Here is a 23,816-nt window from a genome sequence, read left to right as displayed (position 1 = left end):
CGATAGTCTGCCGAAGGGCCCAGTGAAGGACACACGCGCCTCGCCCTGCAGTTAAGACACTCGAAATGAAAAGGGTAACAAATTAATCTTGAAATAAAAATTCCCCACTTGTCAACCCGCCCGGAAATGACGCTTCGCATGAAAGAATGCTGGCGCAGCCCCGCGTTTCTCGCCGAAAAGCTCAAGTGTCCACCTCTCTCACTACAGACAATTAACGCGGGGGCGCTTCTATTGAGTGGGTAAACAAATTAGTTTGATTCAAGTACCTCTGTGTTGGTTTAGAGCAGCAACTGCCGTTCGTCGTTGGTCCATGTGACACGAAGCACTCGTAATTTCGCAGTTTTATGGAAACATAATTGGGACATTCCGTGCTAACGAAGTAAACCATTGACCACAAATGTTTTCATCATTATCATCGATATCTCCTGATGTAGTTCAATCTCGGAAAATATTATGAAAAATATTATGTTGTGTTGCAGATGCGGAAAATGAATGATTTCCGACGAGTGTGAAGTTCGCAGCATGAGCCAAGGCGAACAGTGTAAACACACTAGTCAGATATCGCTCGACCGCATTTTTTTCAACACCCGTGAAGGAAAGTTTTATTCGAAGAGCAAGCGAATGCAATATAATAATTCAAAAAAGTAGCTTAAGACTTCAGCCTGAACTCAGCCCGATTACGTCATTGGTGTTACCTAACGTCCATGTGTAAATTGAAGGTATCAGAAAGTACGCATGCTCCAATAAAATCGTAGTGTGTAAAATGGAGAATATCAGCTGAGCACATGCGCAAGCATCGTTTTACTGCACTGGTAAGAATTGAGACACTTCCGCACGCTCCACAGGCTTCGAAAATCTGACTTTTTAAACGTGTATTGTAAATACAGTTGTAAAAAATTTGCAAAATTACCAACGATAATCTGCCACGAGATACATTGTAGGAATTACACTGAATGTTAAAGTTAATGTTTCTTCGCGTTTCAGACAAAATTTTTTTGGAACGAAACCTTTTCTACATTTTCTTTGCACTTCATAATTGAGTTTGATGTTCAACTAAGAATATCGTTATAAGTATAATATTTACCGTTTTGTGGGACTTGGGCTTGTTCAATTTTCTCTGAACCAATTTACGTCATAGCGTACCGCTTACGATAAGTTCTTGAACGCTTTTTATTAATCTGAATAACTTCGTGAATGAAATGGAAAATGTAGAGCCAAATGCTCATATTTGTGATTTTTTTCAAACGAAATGAGTCATGAGTTGTTCCAACTAGTAAACGAAAATTCTGTGTAGCTAAGAATATAAGGTACAAGATCGTCTTAGCTTAATTTTTAATCAGGCGTGGAGCTATTTGTATTCACACGTAATGCCATCAATTCCTGAGCCCAACAAATGCAAATTCCCTGAATAACTGAGCTCGATTTTAGATCCCCCTTCCCTTTTTTCATTCCGGATGATATATACAAACCCCTACGCGTTATAATAACAAACTTTTGAAACTATAGTCGAGATTTGCATGACCGTTACACAGCCAAGGTGCGCACGAGCCCGCGAGCAATATTGCCACAGTATTTTAAGGAGCTTTAAAGCCTCGAGCAATTTACATAAAGCGGAGCCCGCCACAGTGTAGAGAAAAGTGATTAAGCCGTAAACTTATGTATAACAGCCGGTGTAACAAACGGTTCGAAGTCTATTACTTCCCTGCTCCACGCGCATTGCACTGCAGGATCCTTTGCCAGATAATTTTTTTCTTCCTCCGCAGAACAGGATCCTAGATTTTTTGGTCCAGAGCCCGTGTCTCGCGCGAGATCCGAGGCTGCTACACGAGAATCCGTTCCCATGATAGTCTTCGCAGCCACGCCTTCGCAAAAACGTTTACTGAGTCTCCTGAGTCCGGTGAGTTGGCGTGGGCGATGCGACGGCAGGCAAGCTTTGGATCAAGGGCGGGAAAAAACGGTCGTAAAAAGTGGTAAGAATCGGGCAAGAGAAATTCAATATGCAATTATCTGTAATTAAATAAATTGGGCCACCGTACAATTAGGCCAATTACGATAGCAATCAACAGTCATTCCGAGCCCGCAAAGCCTTTTTTTTGTCCCAATGACAAATTTCGTTAATCACAGGACTCGGGCACTGCAACAGCTATCTCAGGGCTAAAATTAACGCCACCCGAAATGTGGTCTGGTTCTGCCTTTCAATTTGTCACACTGCGGAACCCGTTTGTCTCTGCGGGCATGGTCTCTCAATTTTTATGCAAAGGTATCTTCTAATCCACCACATGGATGCGAGTTACGCTGATTTACCATCTTTGATTTCGGACCAAAATCTCACCATGCTCTGATTGAAATCATTCTCACCCTGTGATTTTCATACACGAGGGCCTTCAGTCATGAACATATTTCACTACACAAGATGAAAAAAAATGCGTGAAGCAATTTCTAGAATGAATTAACCAAGTGGAAAATAGTTGTTCGCCAATATCGTCGAAAAATAAATCTTTCCAAGAAAAGAAAGAGAAAAAGTGGACACACTATATTGTCACGGAATTTTAATATTCCAGGTGCAATTTCAAGATTTTGCGCACGCTTGAGACTCGAGCCGTAGAGCAGACGCGCGTGTGTAAACATTATACCTATAACGTTGCTGAAATCGAGAGAGTGTCAACTCTGGTGTAGAATTTTGATACGATGAGGAGGGGCATATTTCACCGTGATGCCCGGACCTCCGTGCCGGTGAAACCACAGCTGCAGAGACCACGTCATAACTTGGTGAGTGTGGTTTTTTTTTTAACCCCAAGAACCTAATACTCTTCACTTTAAGCTGGTTGAATATACGTGGACCATGCAGAATGATAAAGATATTTGCATTACAAATGTTAGAACAATTTTAGATCGGGATTGGGCTGAAAAACTCTCAAGAGAATATGTAGAACAATGATCTCGTTGAAATGTTTGTGAGAATGAAACGATCATGCCCACGAAATATATCTATGCTCGGATCGCGTTCGATAAAAAATAAATAATTCTGTTTATCTGTATCTGTTGCTGTTTATGTATATATGTATATGTATAGAAGCAAAAAATACCGTGCATGTAGGTAATTTTCTGAAATATATCTTCTGTTAAACAAGAATCTACCGGAATTAAAGTATCGAAAAATTTTACTTATTTTCGCTTAATCTATCTGAAACGTGATACTTATAATACATATCAATGCTCGCCTTTCACATTTTGCTTTTAATTTTTTTCTGCTGCAGTCATTGAGATTCATTCGCATTTAAATTTTTATATGGGTATTAATTTATCACCTTTTTGTACGAGCTTGATAAATATACGAAATATTTTTTCTATTTTTATTCCCATAAAGCTGATGAAACAAATCTACAGATCTTACACAGAGTGTGACTATTGGAGGCATTGAAAATGTAGTTACAGGGTATAGAATAGACATTATACCAGATTACGTTGCATTTATTAAGAACCATGATACAGACATGTGTGTATTTTGTACTAGTAACTCAATCGACAAAAACATAAATCAAACATTAAGGATAAACATAACATCGAATATTTTCGTCTTTTATTGATGAAAAAAGAACATACATGTATTTCTTTGCCGATGAAACACAGTGAAATCAACTATTCAAAAAAATAAAGTGCTTATTCATAACATACCGACGTGGCGATAATTTCACCCTGATGATGAGACGGATCGATTCACGGATTAGATAGACTTCATGTTTTCGATTGTTGATTGTACCCACGGATGCGGAATATCGTTATCAAAATTCATATTTGTTGCAAAATTTGACCTTACACTGAGAGAAAATAATCATTGAATCAACTGAATGTGTGGTTACGGGCGACGAAGTAAATATTTATTTGTGCCAATTCAAGATCTGTTGGTCTAGCAAAATATTTAGTTGATTTCATAATGATCAGAACCATTGGCTCACTGATGGGGCAGGCGCTCGACCGATCACAGCGCGGACAATTTCGTGTAAAATCTCTGCTAGAATTGTTGTTGTCTATGCCAGAACCCGTAGATGGTCTCCAGTCTTATCGGTACCCCCATTGTAGAACCATTTTCAATGTTAAAACTTACAGTTGTGGAATCGAATTGGTTGACCCTATCCAGACTCATTAGACCCCCAGAAACGCATAAAAGACATCAAAAAGAGCATGAGACCAACAGCAAAGAAATTACGAAGTAAATCTTTCGTTTTTTAGCTGTAACTCTTGATGCGTTCCTTGCAGGGTATTCGGACTACGTTTACTCGATTCTTGTCGCAGAATTATCCCCATACGGTGCGTTGAAGAACTTAGTCCAGCATTTTTCAAAATCGTCAAAATTTTTAGCAAAATTGACAGGTGTTAACCTTACATGTTTCACTATTTGCGGAAATAAAAATTTTCCGTCCAAGAATCTATTCGTACGACTCTTACAATTAGATTGATTGGACCTCAGGAATTCCAAAAGAGGCGTTTAAATCCTAACCAATTGAATCCTGAGGAATGCGGAGAAATCTCAAACGATGGAAGACCAAGAACCCAAAAAATACTAAGGATTTCCTCGTTTTTCGGCGGATTACTTGATCCGTTGCTCGCAGCATATTTTGAGTGTGCGCAATACATTCCTTTCACAGTATTACGTCAATTTTATTGCATCAAAATATTTATTTGAACATTAATCAAATTCGTCAAAGTTTTCAGAGAAAATCTAAAGCTTTTTCGTTGCTTTTTCTTTCAGCTTGAGGCGGAAAACTGTTTGCCACGACATCGACATCAAATAACCCTTCTCAGAACAACTGAACCCCGAGCGTAGCAAAAGAGAGATCTCAAAGATCATAGCACCAGCAGCTCATAGAATACGGAGAATATACGAAGTGATCAATTAATTCATTGATTTGTATCACTACAGGTTACATTATGTACTAACAATACAATATAATGTATAATATCCTTTTCTACACAGAGCAATTGCACCTACACGCAGGCCAGAGCTTAAACTCCACTAAAAAACTATTATAATAATAAAAGTGTGTATATCGCTGAATAAAAATTCATGTATCTATTCATTGATATTCAGGTTTTATGAAACATTACAATGTCATACGTATCATATCCTACAGACGCTTAATGCACCAGTGCGCATAGCGAAACCTTATATATACACACAATTTACATTACTTACTATCTTGTACACTAATTCTAACATGCTGCTCAATCTTTCGTTACTTGCTGTATGAAGGTGACACTTTATACAAAAATTGCAATATACTTAAAAATATCGATAATCGTGAATTGATACTTCACTAATTATCACTTTGAAACATTTACAATTGTTAGTGATACTGTTGACTGAAGAACATAAAGACGGATACCCATGGGTTAATTTTTGTGAGCAGTTTTCGGCGAGTAAGTGGGCCATTGACTCTGTCTAACAAGCTGGCACCGACATTCGTAGCAGTCTAAATAGTATCGGTATGAAAGCTTGAGATTGAGTCGGTACAAAGTGAGTACGCAAGACTACTTGTCGACTGCGACTTGAAAATGTCAATCAGCTCGATCATCCCCGTAAGAAAAAGCGTGACCGCGTCCACCGCCAACCACCCCCGACTACCTTCGAACACCTCCAACCACTGTCAACCACCTCCGAACATCTCCGACCACCTTGGTCCGCCTCGTCCACTTCGGCCCCCTCCCCCTCCTACTCCTTCTTCTCCTCCTCCTCGTTCACCCCCTCGTCGTCCTCGTCTTCCTCGTCCTCCTCGACCACCTCTGATCACCTCGAACCACCTCCAAACACCTCCTACCAGGCTACCACCTCCTAGCACCTTCAAACACCTCCTACAATCGCCTACCACCAGCAAACACATTCTACCACCCCTTACCGCCTCCTGCCACCTCCTACCACCCCCTACCAGCTCCAAAAACCTCCTACTATTCCCTAACACTTCCAACCACCTCCGACCACCTCCGACCACCGTCATCCTCCTCGTACACCTCATCCCACTCCTCCTCCTCCGCCCCTGCTCATCATCCAGGTCAACGTCGTCTTCCTCGATCTTCTCCAATCACCACCAACCACCTCCGAACACCTCCTACGTTCACTGAAGAATACAAAAGACGGTTGAACTAATGGGCTTTGGTGTGACAATCAAAAATCGTCATGTGCTTGCGTTAGTTAAGAACGTCTTGTAGAACATGAGATAGTTACCGATTTCGACACGATGCTGGCTGCATTCACCTACCGAGTAACACAGTCTTCGCAATGGTGAGGTCAAGCCAGTACTTAGCTTGTGTGTACTTACCGACTTGTCGGCGATACAATATATTGATTATGAGAAAAAGATTCTTCCAAAATTCGTAGCAAAAAAGATGATTTAATTAAAGTATAAGTACCCGAGAGAAGAATGTGTACACAGATCACGAATAATGATAAATCAGTCGTAATAATGATGCAGAGATCAAAAGTATGTATTATGTGATCTATTTACGATTATTACGTGATGCATACTATGAATTTTATAATTTTCTGGGAGACAAACTAGATTATCTACGATAATTGACTATGATATGAAAATAGAAGAATTATTCAGTTTGAATTGGGATTCTATTCGACACGCGCTCGATGTATTCCATATCATTATTATTCATAAATATTCCAACTTTTCATTTGCTTTCTCGATCTTGAATTTTTGTAGGTATCGAATCGAAACGCTGTTTTAGCTAATCGCAAGTGGGGAATCGACGTTGGGTAGAGACGGAGAACTGTTATTCGAAAAGTGTTCGTATGGAAAAAAAATTCAGAGTAACTGTAATACATCACGGATGCGCTAATTTTGATCGAGATGAAATGGATGCTCCGTATATGAGAGAGTATTTAATGCAGTGTAGTGATTTGAAGACATATGAAGGTGATAGGGAGAGAAAGAACGGATCTTCTTAAAACTTCGAGTGTATTTTAACAAACATTTGAAAGGTATGAGCAAAATTTTTTATCATTCAACTATCGCAGAACGGCAGCGTTATTAGCTGACCCGTTAACTGAAGGATATATCTTCAGTCAACGGCTAACCATCGAAGGGCCTGGCCGCTTGAGTCTGGAATCGGCAGGAGAGATAAAGTGTGTATTTCTTGTATGAAATGTGAAAACTAAAATCATTATACATCATATCATATCATCGTACATCATACATCATACTTCATACATCATGCATCATACATCATACATCATACATCATACATCATACATCATACATCATACATCATACATCATACATCATACATCATCATACATGGTATTAAAGGTCGAAACCAAAGTTTGGATGTCGGATTTTCAGAAAGTGACGTCACCAATTCAAAATCAGCTAGCCGAATTCCTCAGTCTGGAAACAACCGCGCAGTAGAGCGGACGGATGAGAGTCGCGCTCCGCAAATTTCGAGTACCGGGTTCTCAACCTCTCGGATCCCGTGCTTCGGGTCCGCTACGAATTTCGAGTTCTGGGTTCTCAACCTCCCGGATCCCGCGCTTCGGGTCCGCTACGCGGTGAAACTCGACTTCCAGGATAAGCGCTCCGTGGTTCCTGGTTCACGTTTACAATAAATTATTTCAATTCGTTTTTCGCGCAAGCCGAAATTCAGTAGCTGTCAGTCCGCTAATAAAATTTCTCGACTTCCAGGATAAGCGCTCCGTGGTTCCTGGTTCACGTTTACAATAAATTATTTCGATTCGTTTTTCGCGCAAGCCGGAATTCAGTAGCTGTCACTGCGCTAATAAAATTTCTATAACTTCATAATCTTCTCATAATCTTTTTGGTAAAATATGTCGATAAATAAATTATATTAAACCTTGCACATTATTTTTGATTTGTTCTCGTGTTGAAAATATTTATTAGTATTCGAGGTATAAGTCGAGGTGGTTGGCGGTGGTCGTTGGGGGTGGTTGCGGGTAATCAAGGTGATTCCGGAGGAGGGGGACGAGGATTTGTGCTCGGTGAGTTCAACGTTTTTATAATATTCGATGGCAATTGTAATTATATTTCATCTAATCTTTTTCAAACTTGTCATCTTTACAATAAATTATTTCAATTCATACTTCGCGCAAGCACAAATTCAGTAGCTACAAATGCGCTAGTGAAATTTCTTCTACTATTAATTAATTATATTAATTCTTACACAATATTTTTGATGCGTTCTTATACTGAAAATCTTTATTATTATGGCAGGTATACCCGGGGTGGTTATCAGTGGTTGTTGGAGGTGGTTGGCGGTGGTTGGAGGTGGACGAAGAGGAGGACGAGGAAGACGAGGAGAACACGGTGGGCGAGGAGGACGAGGATTTGTGCTCGGTGAGTAAAACACTTTTATCATATTTGATGGCAATTGTGATTATATTTTATCTGAAATAGTTCAAACTAGTCATGTTTACATCAAATTATTTGAATTCATTTTTCGCGCAAGCACAAATTCAGTAGCTATGAATAAGCTTATACAATTTATTATATCATTAAATAATTAATTAATTATATTAATCCTCATACAATATTTTTGATGTGTTCCTATACTGAAAATATTTACATTAAATTATTTCAATTCATTTTTCACGCAAGCACATATTCAGTAGCCATGAATAAGCTTATACAATTTATTATATCATTAAATAATTAATTAATTATATTAATCCTCATACAATATTTTTGATGTGTTCCTATACTGAAAATATTTACATTAAATTATTTCAATTCATTTTTCACGCAAGCACATATTCAGTAGCTATGAATAAGCTTATACAATTTATTATATCATTAAATAATTAATTAATTATATTAATCCTCATACAATATTTTTGATGTGTACCTATACTGAAAATATTTACATTAAATTATTTCAATTCATTTTTCACGCAAGCACATATTCAGTAGCTATGAATAAGCTTATACAATTTATTATATCATTAAATAATTAATTAATTACATTAATCCCTACACAATATTTTTGATGTGTTCTCATACTGAAAATATTTATTACTATTCCAGGTATAACCCGAGGTGGTTGGCGGTGGTTGGAGGTCGTCGGAGGTGGACGACGTGGACCAGGAGGAGGACGAGGACCAGGAGGAGGACGAGGTGAACGAGGAGGCGGCGGGGTGGGTCGTGGGAGAGAAGAAGAGGGGAGGGGGTGGGTAGGGGGGGAGGAAAGGGAAGGAAAGGGGAGGGGCGGGGGAAGGGAAGGGCCGGGGGGAGGGGGGGGGAGGGGGCGGGCTGGAGGGGCGGGAGGGATGGGAGGGAGGGAGGGAGGGAGGGAGGGGAGTGGAGGACGGATGTCGGTACGAGCCCGTTAGAGTTAATAGAGCAGTACACACTCCCAACACGCCCGCCCGCTCCCGCCCCCGTCCCTCCCTCCCTCCCTCCCTCCCGCCCCTCCAGCCCTCCCCCTTCCCTCCCCTCCCCTCCCCACCCCGCCCCTCCCCCTACCCTTCCCTTCCCTTCCCCCTTCCCATCCCTTCCCTTTCCCTCCCTGCCCACCTCGCCCCCTTCCCGCCCCCTCCCCTCCTCGCCCACGACCCACCCCGCCTCCTCCTCGTCCACCTCGTCCAGCTCGTCCTCCTCCTGGTCCTCGTCCTCCTCCTGGTCCACCTCGTCCACCTCCGACGACCTCCACCACCGCCAACCACCTCGGGTTATACCTGGAATAGTAATAAATATTTTCAGTATGAGAACACATCAAAAATATTGTGTAGGGATTGATGTAATTAATTGATTATTTAATGATATAATAAATTGTATAAGCTTATTCATAGCTACTGAATATGTGTTTGCGCGGAAAATGAATTAAAATAATTTAATGTAAATATTTTCAGTATAGGAACACATCAAAAATATTGTATAAGGATTAATATAATTAATTAATTATTTAATGATATAATAAATTGTATAAGCTTATTCATAGCTACTGAATTTGTGCTTGCGCGAAAAATGAATTCAAATAATTTGATGTAAACATGACTAGTTTGAACTATTTCAGATAAAATATAATCACAATTGCCATCAAATATGATAAAAGTGTTTTACTCACCGAGCACAAATCCTCGTCCTCCTCGCCCACCGTGTTCTCCTCGTCTTCCTCGTCCTCCTCTTCGTCCACCTCCAACCACCGCCAACCACCTCCAACAACCACTGATAACCACCCCGGGTATACCTGCCATAATAATAAAGATTTTCAGTATAAGAACGCATCAAAAATATTGTGTAAGAATTAATATAATTAATTAATAGTAGAAGAAATTTCACTAGCGCATTTGTAGCTACTGAATTTGTGCTTGCGCGAAGTATGAATTGAAATAATTTATTGTAAAGATGACAAGTTTGAAAAAGATTAGATGAAATATAATTACAATTGCCATCGAATATTATAAAAACGTTGAACTCACCGAGCACAAATCCTCGTCCCCCTCCTCCGGAATCACCTTGATTACCCGCAACCACCCCCAACGACCACCGCCAACCACCTCGACTTATACCTCGAATACTAATAAATATTTTCAACACGAGAACAAATCAAAAATAATGTGCAAGGTTTAATATAATTTATTTATCGACATATTTTACCAAAAAGATTATGAGAAGATTATGAAGTTATAGAAATTTTATTAGCGCAGTGACAGCTACTGAATTCCGGCTTGCGCGAAAAACGAATTGAAATAATTTATTGTAAACGTGAACCAGGAACCACGGAGCGCTTATCCTGGAAGTCGAGAAATTTTATTAGCGGACTGACAGCTACTGAATTTTGGCTTGCGCGAAAAACGAATTGAAATAATTTATTGTAAACGTGAACCAGGAACCACGGAGCGCTTATCCTGGAAGTCGAGAAATTTTATTAGCGGACTGACAGCTACTGAATTTTGGCTTGCGCGAAAAACGAATTGAAATAACTTATTGTAAACGTGAACCAGGAACCACGGAGCGCTTATCCTGGAAGTCGAGAAATTTTATTAGCGGACTGACAGCTACTGAATTTCGGCTTGCGCGAAAAACGAATCGAAATAATTTATTGTAAACGTGAACCAGGAACCACGGAGCGCTTATCCTGGAAGTCGAGAAATTTTATTAGCGGACTGACAGCTACTGAATTTCGGCTTGCGCGAAAAACGAATTGAAATAATTTATTGTAAACGTGAACCAGGAACCACGGAGCGCTTATCCTGGAAGTCGAGTTTCACCGCGTAGCGGACCCGAAGCGCGGGATCCGGGAGGTTGAGAACCCAGAACTCGAAATTCGTAGCGGACCCGAAGCACGGGATCCGAGAGGTTGAGAACCCGGTACTCGAAATTTGCGGAGCGCGACTCTCATCCGTCCGCTCTACTGCGCGGTTGTTTCCAGACTGAGGAATTCGGCTAGCTGATTTTGAATTGGTGACGTCACTTTCTGAAAATCCGACATCCAAACTTTGGTTTCGACCTTTAATACCATGTATGATGATGTATGATGTATGATGTATGATGTATGATGTATGATGTATGATGTATGATGTATGATGTATGATGTATGATGTATGAAGTATGATGTATGATGTACGATGATATGATATGATGTATAATGATTTTAGTTTTCACATTTCATACAAGAAATACACACTTTATCTCTCCTGCCGATTCCAGACTCAAGCGGCCAGGCCCTTCGATGGTTAGCCGTTGACTGAAGATATATCCTTCAGTTAACGGGTCAGCTAATAACGCTGCCGTTCTGCGATAGTTGAATGATAAAAAATTTTGCTCATACCTTTCAAATGTTTGTTAAAATACACTCGAAGTTTTAAGAAGATCCGTTCTTTCTCTCCCTATAACCTTCATATGTCTTCAAATCACTACACTGCATTAAATACTCTCTCATATACGGAGCATCCATTTCATCTCGATCAAAATTAGCGCATCCGTGATGTATTACAGTTACTCTGAATTTTTTTTCCATACGAACACTTTTCGAATAACAGTTCTCCGTCTCTACCCAACGTCGATTCCCCACTTGCGATTAGCTAAAACAGCGTTTCGATTCGATACCTACAAAAATTCAAGATCGAGAAAGCAAATGAAAAGTTGGAATATTTATGAATAATAATGATATGGAATACATCGAGCGCGTGTCGAATAGAATCCCAATTCAAACTGAATAATTCTTCTATTTTCATATCATAGTCAATTATCGTAGATAATCTAGTTTGTCTCCTAGAAAATTATAAAATTCATAGTATGCATCACGTAATAATCGTAAATAGATCACATAATACATACTTTTGATCTCTGCATCATTATTACGACTGATTTATCATTATTCGTGATCTGTGTACACATTCTTCTCTCGGGTACTTATACTTTAATTAAATCATCTTTTTTGCTACGAATTTTGGAAGAATCTTTTTCTCATAATCAATATATTGTATCGCCGACAAGTCGGTAAGTACACACAAGCTAAGTACTGGCTTGACCTCACCATTGCGAAGACTGTGTTACTCGGTAGGTGAATGCAGCCAGCATCGTGTCGAAATCGGTAACTATCTCATGTTCTACAAGACGTTTTTGACTCTATCATTGGAACATATCAGGGAGCGCAAGCGCATGACGATTTTTGGTTATCACACCAAAGCCCGTTAGGGCAACTGTCTTTATATTTTCCAGTCAACGGTCATACTCACAATTATTACGTATACATTCAATGTATGAGAAAAGTGCATTCATATCTAACAAGACCACGAAAAAGTGGCACAGTGCTTACTATGGGAGTTCAATTGTCCGCTCAATTTTTCCCATCACGTTTCCAGTATTTACTTAGAATCTCTAAGCAGCCAGTAAAGATGGCCGATACATGCAATGTGTTCGTGTAGTCTTCGGTTCAGTGGTAATTATATTTGATACATATATTTTCAAAATAAACGATGAAGCTATATAATAGAAACTTTCCATTACTATATCGTGACGTGGTACCGCTGCGTTTCATTTAGCACGGGCAGTGCTCGCTGCTCGATAAAATTTTTTGGGCAAGTAGGCGCGAGTAATGAAAGGTTAAGGTATTATACATATATTGTACTTCTTCACCCTAATGTCATAGTCATCTTCGTTGTACAATGTTCAATGATGTTTTCATATTTTTTTTTTCCTGTACTTTACTATTATTAAGTAACTTGTTCACGTTTCATACACTGACACCCGAACACTTGTACTAGGATTAAGGCGTAATAAATGTACTGAAACTGAACTGAAATGAAACTTTGTAGCTATGAATTCATTATATTCCTTTCCCATCGTTTCAACAACTTGGTACAAATTTTACGTTTTTTAGCCCTTTTTTCTAATCCAGTATTCGCAGCGATTCAAGACGGTGCGCAATCAATTTCTATCGTAAAAATACATCCATACAGTGCCTCAAACAATCGATTCGAGCATCATGCAAAATGATAAAATTTTCACTAAAAATCAGAAATTGTTGGCCTTACTTTTTTGAATGAATAATCTACATCTGTCACAAAGAATGCAGCCATGGGAAGTACTGAAAATATAGTTACAAGGGTATCGGATAAACATCATAATAGATTACATTCCGTTCATCAGTAACTGGGATACAGACATATGTATGTTTTTATTTTATACTTGTAACACAATCGACGTAAATACGAATCAAACATCAAGGATACACATAACATCGAATATTTTTGTCTCTCATCCATAAACAAGGAACAAGTACATTTATACCGATGAAACACAGTGAAATCAACTATTCAAGAAAATTAAGTGCTTAGTCATCGCATGCAGACGTGTTGATAATTTCATCCTGACGATAATACGGATCGATTCACGGATTAGATAGACTTCATATTTTCGAGTGTTGTTACCCGCAGATTGCGAAATATCGTTATCAGAATCCATAATTGTTGCCAAATGCCACCTCACTTCACTGCATTCAGCAGAAATACTAACAGCAGAACGATCCGACACTAACATAAAGTCTCATACAAAGTCGATCTAGCGTTGATAGGTCAGCACATGCCGGCATAATGATCACAATCGTTGGTTCGCTGGTAGATCAGACACTCGACCAATCACAGCGCGGTCGTTGTCGTGTGACATTTCTGCCAGAACCCTTCTACACGGACTACAGCCTAGCCAGTACCCCAATTGTAGAAACATTTTTAATGCTAAGATCCATAAGAAAGTCAATTTTTGTCTACCGCACAGCGAAAATAAGCCATGTAAATTAATTCGCACGGACAGAAACAGACCCTCAGCTTCTTGGGTATAGTTTGCGATAAAGCGAGCAGCCCCTCATCTGGGATCAGGTTGGCATCGACTGCATGTATGAGCGATACATTGATGAGTTTGGAAATTCGATAGATAATATCAGGGGCCGTGTCGCACGCAATTTTACATGAGTAAGACGCAGGTGCGTGGTCGGATGGTGTCGTTTCACGTTACGAATATCGTCCGACGCGTGCTTCTTGGTCGGAGGAACAGGGTCGCACACCATAAGCCTTGCAACGGTGTCGGGTGTTAATTAGTCACCATTAATTCCGACCACCGTGAGCCCGCTGACATCTGGTCGTCGACCCTTGGGCCTAATTCCTCGCGACGCCGTCGGTTTTTACCCAAAATTCGCCCACCCCGTGCCACGAATATGACGGGGGTGCAGCCATCGATGCCGCAGCGAATCGCGATCGGTGAACGAACCGCGTGTCACCGGCATTCGGACTAATGGGGGTTCCATTTAGCGTGGCTCCCTGCGGGGCGGTCACGCGTCATGTAACCCAGGGTGCATCTCTCGCTGAAGAGTCAAGCTAGGAGAGAGGAGAAACGCCGGTGATACTAGGCGCAGGACTCCCATGGAACAACCCCTCGATCAACGTCAATCAACCGTTAAACAATGACGCGTCAGGACAAAAAGGATTTTATTGTACCCATTGCAGATGCCAGGGTGTGACTTCTGCGCGGCTCGGAGTCAGGCCGCATGCGTGTTGCGTATACTTTACGTTGCGACGGATCGCGCCCTAGGATCGATCGTTATTATCCATTAGCGACTTAACGTCAGCTGTACGAGTCGCGGATATGCCCCCGATGAATCGTTATAGATATGGGTATAATCGGAGTCCTACTCAAAACTCTGATCGTGGTCCCGAAGGAACTGATGTGCAGGTTCCCTGCTAACGGGGAAAGTTTCGGGGATTTCGAGCGAAGGGATTGGCGAAGCTGCGCGATGATGATGAATAATTGTCGTCCTGTTTTCGAACTGTGTATTTTGGTCCACTGTCCAGGTAATCTCGGAGGAACTATCAGTCTCATTAATTAATTACAATCCTAACGAAGGGCCAAGAATCCCTGGTTCCCTACATCGAGAATACACTGTGAGTGAGACTTCTAGTTCTGGTCACTGTACAGTTCTTAACTGTAACTTAACAAAAAAAAAAAACACCGACAAATGCGTGTAGGACTCACGCCCTGAGGGTTCTGTACAAACTTAATTATATTTTCTGGTGATATAACTACAAATCAATTATTTTCGGACTTTCTTCTTAACTTGTGCTGTGAAACCGTGTTGGATATTTTATATATCGTAGATCGTGGCATTCGGGAAATAAGCCGCCACGAGCACGACCTCCACCATGATTAGTTTAGGCGCTAGAAAACTGTTCATTCTATATCCAGTATCCCTTGGTGCAAGAAAAACTAACTGAAAAAAAGAAAAAGAAACAATTATTTCTCATAAATTAAACCCAGGTACGTAACCGGACATGGCCACTTTGAATCTATGGACCCGTCCTTTCCATCAATCTCAACGACCTGGTGCAAATAGATGTCTTTAGTTCATCGATGAAAAAATGAACATGAAACAATATGGAGGACGTCACTGCGTTTCAATAAATTGACGGAGGTTTTATACTCTCTCATGTCCATTTTTCCATCAAAGAACTAAAAACAGCCATTTGAACCAGGTCCCACCAGGTAATGTCGTCTACAGGTAATATCTGACCATGCTGCCACTAGGCATGCTTATCTCAGCTCTGGATATGCATTTTCGATTATCAGCACTCTCTAGTCTTCGTATTCCTATCGGAGAACCAATAACACCTATTTGCACCAGGTCCCGCAAGGTAACGTGATCTACAGGTAAGATCATTGAAGTTGGAGGAGGGTATGCGTCCATAGACTTGGAGTGGCGATGTCCGGTTATGTTCCTAAGTTGTATTTATTACAAACGAATAATTTTTTCTCATTTTTTCTTGCACGAAAGAATACTTTATATATGATGAACATTTTTCTGACGCCCAAAATATTCGTAGGGGAAGATCCTGCCTATGGAGGTTTTTTTCAAAATGCCAAGATCTACAAAGTATAAAAAATCCAGACGATTTCACTGAAACCCAATTCCTATAACATTATTGCAGAGTTCTTTCATGATTATAGATCAATGAAAAGTACCCTACAGATTTTGATGAGTGAGTTTGCGAGTGTCAACATATGTAATATAAATGGCCGTATTTTTTGATTGCGTTGACTTAGAAGCTTGAATTTTTGACACCTAGGAGGCCGTAGAATTTGGTATTTGGTATAAATTTCAACATGATACCGCTACCCTACCTGAGAAAAAGTGTATTGACAAACGGACAGACAGACAGACGGACAACGAAATGATTCTATAAGACTTCCGTTTTTTCCTTTTTAGGTACGTAAGCCCAAAAATAAAAATGATTCGGTTTTGCAACCGTAACTGGAAAATCTGCCTTATGTGACTGAAAAAAATAGTTAACTATACAAACAGATCAAATCTGTTGCAGTAACCAAAAAAATGTATTATTGAAAACTATATTTTTACTAGATAGGTGCATGTAATAATTTTTTTTATAATTTCAATATTGAAACGGCTGCAATTGAACCACGCCAATTTAAACAGAGTTGTCTAGGCACCGTAACAAATGACAATTTCTTGAAAAAGCTGCCAAGAGATATTCGCGATTTGCTGGAAAACCGGGCGTATTTCACCGGAAATCGAGTGGATATCTTCAGGAAAAGCTACGGGGAAATGGCGTGTATCTATTTTTATGGCACTTGGCCTCCGCTTTCCCGTCATGCTGAAACACTTGAAAAACACTTGCGCACATTCCACGTCGTTTACGCAACGATTTTAAGCGCTTTAGACGACGCCTAGGCGTTGTTCCCTCCAACACCAACTTTTACAACCTGCAAGCTCGTTCGTTTTCTATTTTCTCTCTTCCCGCATTCTCTCTCGCCCCAAGAATCTCCTTCGCTTACCACTTTTTCCGGAGAAAAACCCCCCTGAAGTATTTATCTTCTATTACGATCCGTCGGCCTAGACAGTGGAATACAGAACCGCAGAAACGATTTTGTTGGCGCAGGATGAAAAAATTCCTCCCACTTAACTCCACTTCCTCTGAAATGCGAAACTACTGCGGATAGTCGTAGGTATGTATGATATGAGCTGTTACTGCAAAGAAAACGACTTATCAGAATGCTTTGGAATAAAATCGTCTGTACTGTTACATTGTTTTTTATGGTTATTGTTTCACTCTCAGAGATTTTTTACAAAAACTGTGAAGTATTTCAGATTTTCCTCAACTTTGCCGGGGTATGAAAAAATCAGGACCTTGTACAAAAATTATTCACATTAGTTTTTATACAGTCAAAAGTATCCCTTTAACGCTAAGACGGTAGCAATTTTGTCGAAAAATTCATGTACTCTAGGTTTGGTAATGAGATTCTGTTCTGAAAATTTTATACCACTCACGGAACTCATTCGAAACTGAATTACACCCGAAACTCGTTCTAATGGAGTTGAACCAGGTCGGCAGTTCAGCTTATGGATTATACATGAATTATTTTAGAACTTTTACTAGTTTCCAACAACCCTCCAAAATACCGTGACCTTTTCGCCATTACTGTAATATTCCATAATATTACAGTGCGATCATACAGATCCTTCTCAACACTTTGAATCTAATCATTCCATTATTCGTACGGGAAATAAATTGATTGCTCTTATGCAGGGCTGAGAAAATCGACTCCTCAAGTAAAGAAACTTAATTTCGGCGATCTTCCAACATGGTGAATTAGAATTTTTTTCTGAATCTAGTCACAGTAAGTCACAGAATACAAATAAATCCAGACAATTTTTTGAATCTGCAAAATGTATTCAATCAGAAACGTCATTTGCGTGAAGTATGGATCAGTTTAATCGAATTAATGATTTCTCAATTGAGCAATCAAAATTGATTTCAAAATCAAGTTCTACTTTGTTTCACGAATAAGGTATTTGTTTTGACTAAATGTGGATTTGCATCAGCATAATTTAGCAAGTTGTACGCGACACGATAGATAATGAAATGATACTCGAAGCTTGATTGTTTTCCTTATTCAAATTCCGGCAGCTAATCTTTGCAACGACTGTTTGCAAACCTCGACATTTCAACCGATAAAGCATGGCTCGTGTGACGGTTAGTGGTGTTGAAAAAATACCAAGTCGTCGAGTACCGGCCGCCACTCACGTTGCAAAAGCGAATAAAAATAAACGAACAAACGATGGATCCAGATGGGAAACTCGCATCGTTCGTCGCGGCTACCAGAGACGCGGCTTGAACGCGGTCTAAACATTGATGCGGGAATTCAAGTGACGCGTAAATATTGTTGGAGTAAGAAGAGAGCTCACCCGTGTCTTGTGTTTAAATCTCTTCTTGACAAAACGACCCTGCACGTTGATATACGTTCACCGTTGGTTGTTCTACTACACCACGTGTCGTAATCGTTGGTCAGAGATATCATATCTGCCGCATCTTTACCGCACTCACGCGACTCGACTCCACTTTGTCCCCCACTTGTTATACTCGCCGGCAACAGGAAGCTTTGTTTGCTCTCTTGCCCGGGGGCAAGATGTCTCTGTAATACGAAGGTACACGTCGCGGTGGAAGATCGACTACCCCTAAGTCAGATAAACTCTCCTACACCCCTCTTCAAATAGTAATTCATAACTTTCTGGTCACGGTCAAAATTTTGATTAGGTACAGAAACGTGGTCGTTAGGCTATGGCAGAATTTCCAGAGCGTGTATTTCGACAACCAATGATTTCATCCGATTGGGTTTCATTTCATTTCAAAGGACGTAGATCAAGCCTCGCTGATATTATTTTTAACCAGAATCTATCTAAATTAATAGAAAGCATTGTTATTTACAATAACGCCAACCATTTCACTCATGTTCCTGGATAGCTCATCCTGTTCACCGCGATCTTATTTTTTTTCTCAACTGCCATTTATTTTTAACTCAATTCGAATTTGAATATCGCAACTTGCTAATTGGATACAAAAAAAAATATGGATTTAAAACAAAAATTTTCATCGTTCCGGATGGAAAATCGTTCCGGTTAAACTATTTTTGAGACATTGAGACCACCGCAAATATGTCACCCAACTAGATGCTCGATGTGATTTGGTTTTAATTTTTTTTTAATATGCACATTATAGAAATCGACTTGTTTACTTTTGAATCAAGCAAACACCAATCGAATTGGTTGTTGAGATATCGACTCTCGAAATTCACTCACTTTTTCAGCCGTCTTCAAGCAAAATTTGTCAAACTCAATATACATATAATGTATAACTGTTAAGCTGGCGGAAGATATGTTCCGCTAATTCAAATAATTGTGTTTAATAACAAAAATTATTATTCTTCTGCAAAAAACATTTTTTTGCCACATTTTATCGCCATATTCGAGAAATTCACCAAATCATTTCGCTCCACTAATCTTGTGTATACCCTTTTCGAGAAAATAATATAGTCCGTCACAATAAGTGATGTTCAACGTGGTCAGTAGAGTTTGATTTGCATAACTCGATATGGATTTTTTACATGTTTCAAAAACTTAACGAATATTTTGTCGAGAAGAAATCAATGTGACAAATTATTTGATGAATAGATTCTTGGAATATAGTCGTTTTGGAACGTCCACTTTCCGAAACAACCACGCGTACAATTTACAATAAAAACTTCATTCACGAGCCGTTATTTTAGATCCTTAATGCTTGTAATGTAATTTATTACTTCTAGAACGTTGGGTAGGGTTCTAGGTCTTAAGACTGATGTTTCAAGGCGGATAAATCGTGTTGAGCTGCTATAAAGTAACCTTTCCTAACCTCTTGCTCAACGCTATTGTGTTTCGGTGTAAATAATTCACTGTTAATGAAAAGATATTATTCAATTCAGCAATACTATGGAGCGATGAACTCTCAGAAATGTTGATCAAATTCCATAAGCTCATTTCGACAACCATTTCAGATATACTAGAGATCTAATCGGAGTAGAAAGAATTCTTTAAATATCTTGGAATTCGATAATATAGCTGTGAGATAAATCTTTAAGAAAAAAGAGTAGAAGAAGTAATTTATTATACGCGTTCTTAAATGAAGAAATCATTTATCTATGTACAACTAAGAATTCAATTCTTGTCATTTTGTAAACGCCGAGCAGTTACTTCTCCGAAAGATACTCATGAAAAACCAAACCTCTCTCGTACGTTCGTTCAATAAAAATTTTCTAACGATATGTGTCCAGGTTCTCAAATGATAGTTGGGTGACTAAGAAGCGCCAGTGAGAGCTAAATGAATAAAGGTAAATAAAAAGAAAAGTATCACACACAAGATTTTCTGGTTACTGCTTCAGAACTCATTTTCATTTCGTATCCGAAAATATATTTTTAGATTATGGTAAAAAATGAACATGGTTGAGAACTGTACGGTAAGTACAGTTAGAAATTTCTCTCGGTGAGAACCATGCAGGAATCGCGGGTATAACCAGTCACACATGTTTTTAAACACCTTCACATTTAAATTTATATCAGAATCACGAGAATTTGACAGGATAGATTTCGATAATTGAAAAAAATGATGTTAAGAGTGCATCAGTCTTTACGGATTACCAAGGATTTCAATAATTTCTGGGGGATTTGAAATAATTTCAAACGCTTTTACTCGATTGCGGAATATTCTGTGGAATTATCAATGATATCAAAAGGTTTGAAGACATTGTAACAAAAGCCTCTGATTTTCGTAGGATTTCCACACGAGATGTGATTCGAGATTACAAATTTCTAAATTTCACGAAATTCGAAGAGATTTCAACTCCAGTCGTCACGGATAGTATTTTAAGGGAGTTTCACCCCTCAGTGTAAGATTTGAGGACTCGTTCCGTTCGCTAGTCGAGGACTCGAAGGCAAGGTAAAGTCCCGTGGTGCAAGGATCTGAGGATGAGTTCGACGAGATTATCCACCTCACCGAGGTCGTCGGAACATCTCCAGTCGCAGTCGACGCAAATGTGGGTATCGTGTTACTCGCCGCTGGAGCCTCTCGTATAACTCGATATAAGCCTACACAAGAAGCAAAGGTCCCGAAGAGACTCCGAGGACAAGCCGCGGCCCTTTGCACGTGTGTTTAAGGACCCACCTCTCCGCCTCCGTGTTTGTACCTCGGGTTTGTCGGTCCTGCGGCGCTGGCTGCAGTCGTCGTAAAGAATGACCAGGGATGGTTCAACGTAACATGGTGCTAAGTGCTACACGGGAAATATGAATACGAAATATGAAATTTACATTTATTAAGTGTCCCCGACTTGCTTCCTCGCTGTCCTACATGAAAATAAACGGAAATAAATGGGGGATAAAGAATAGCCAGTCGCGTGTTCGGTTTCCATTAAAAATAACTTAGCCTGTTCTTTCTCTCGCTGTATGGATGGCAGTTCAAATCCACTTTGACGGAGGCGTAGTCGCACCGTTCGATGATGTAACGCCTGGATAACAATTCCCGTGTCGTTCGAAAAAACAACCGTGACGACTCTTTCCCTCTTTTTTTTCTCACCTCCCTGCCTCTCTCTCCCTCTCTCTTATTCTCCTTCTTCTTTTCCCTGTTTTTCTTTTCTTGCTTCTCACCAAACCGATCCGTTCTACTGGAGCCGTCGCCTTGGTGCGTGCCTCTAATTCTAATGGAAAAACTTTCATGACTCGTGAGCGAACTGAATATCTGGTGTGAAAAACATTCGGTTCTTTCCTACGATCAAATTCACACAAGTTTTGAAGACTGTTAAACCGTGTTACAGCAGCTTTCGTTATTTATAATGGACCCTTAGGAAAGTTTATGGGCAGTAAACTCAACTAACGATAATGAATCGACTATTTTTGCTGGTACAAAAATACTGCACCGTTGATTACAGTCAACGAATTTTATCGCCAAAAATATCTGAAGAACTGGCCTGAGTGTGAAAGCGAAAGTTCATCAAAGCGCCGGTACTTCAAATGCCTCTTAATTGACGCTTGTGTTACTCCAGCTGAATTCCCTTATGTATCATTTCATCTGTATCACAATCAGCGACGAGCATTTCCTTTCGAATACTCTACTTTCATGGCGATTATCAGACGCGACTTTTTCTCTTAAGTTTAAATTTTCGAAAGTAAAAACGGTAATTACTCTCTGTAAGAATTGTTTTTGGAACAGAATCTACTTCACTAATTTACATACATTTTCATCTGAAATATATGATGACGAGAGGTGATTGATCGAGAAAAGAGATAACCGAAGCGTTGGAAGTTATCGATAATCAAGTGAAACTTATCACCTTACGCACACGAAATTAGGTATCCGATTTGATTTCTATTAAGACACATAAAGCATAGATTCATTATTCGATGAAATCGGGACGTGATCGTATATAATATGACCCGTAATGCAATTCGTCAATTCGTTCATGCAACACTTAGAACTAAGATTTAAATTAACATACGGCTTACTGATGATGTTTGATGTCGTGCTGGATGGTGAGAGAGAGAGAGAAGATTCGGATTTTGTCATCGTTCATCAGCAAGTAAGACTGCCGGCCGTAGTTGATTAATGCATGAAATTCCATCAGGTTCAGAGGATGTTATTATAAACTGTAGCCTTCGTGGATATTTCACTCAATAACTACGGACAATGGATGCCACAATTGTTTTGAATGTTTAGTTTGGTGGCTCTGCCACAGTCCTCCCTGTTCAGAAGATCTGGGCCGAATGACTATTCGTTGCTGCCTTTACTGTGTTCGGCTAATCCTTTTGTTGGTTTCTCCCCCTCTCTCGCTCCTCCTATGTATGTATTATTTATGCTAGGGGGTATTGCCCCACAATCAAATAAATACGCATCCATCTATCTAACCATTCTCTCTCTCTCTCTCTCTTTCTTCTGTTACACAGTTTCTTTAAATCTGTCCAGTAGCACAGATTTAATGTTACCTTCAAAATTGAACTTGGTGATGACAATCGGTCTCTTAAGTCGATTTGTTTAAGAAATAATTTGGTAAAAGTCCAATAATCCGTGAATAGACATTTTTGTGTGTATAATAAAGATGTGCTAGCGCAGAATTTCGGTTGAGAAACGAGTGAATTGTTGAATACGTTTAGCTTCATGCATTTTCAGCTGTTCTTGAAGCTGAATTAATATTTCAATTAACGGAGACCATTCGTCTCAATTATACTTGCCAACTTGGTTTTTCCGATAAGTCTAGACGGACTTTATTAAAGTTTAGGAAGATCCGGTAAGTACCTGATTTGACAACCGATGAATGTTAAATGTGATGAATGCGATATCGAGGCAGAAGATTAATTTCATCGCATGAATACGAAATGGGGTGAACTTTACACGCGTATAACTAACCGTATTCAGACCATTGTCTTACTTACCTTGATCCTAAATCGGTTCGACGAGTTGTCTGAATATGCGAGATGCAGCGAATTATAATTGA

Source organism: Neodiprion fabricii, chromosome 1, assembly GCF_021155785.1.
Source record: "Neodiprion fabricii isolate iyNeoFabr1 chromosome 1, iyNeoFabr1.1, whole genome shotgun sequence".
NCBI classification, from domain to species: domain Eukaryota; kingdom Metazoa; phylum Arthropoda; class Insecta; order Hymenoptera; family Diprionidae; genus Neodiprion; species Neodiprion fabricii.
The sequence above is the reverse complement of the archived record's forward strand: the minus strand, read 5'-3'. Positions refer to the sequence as shown.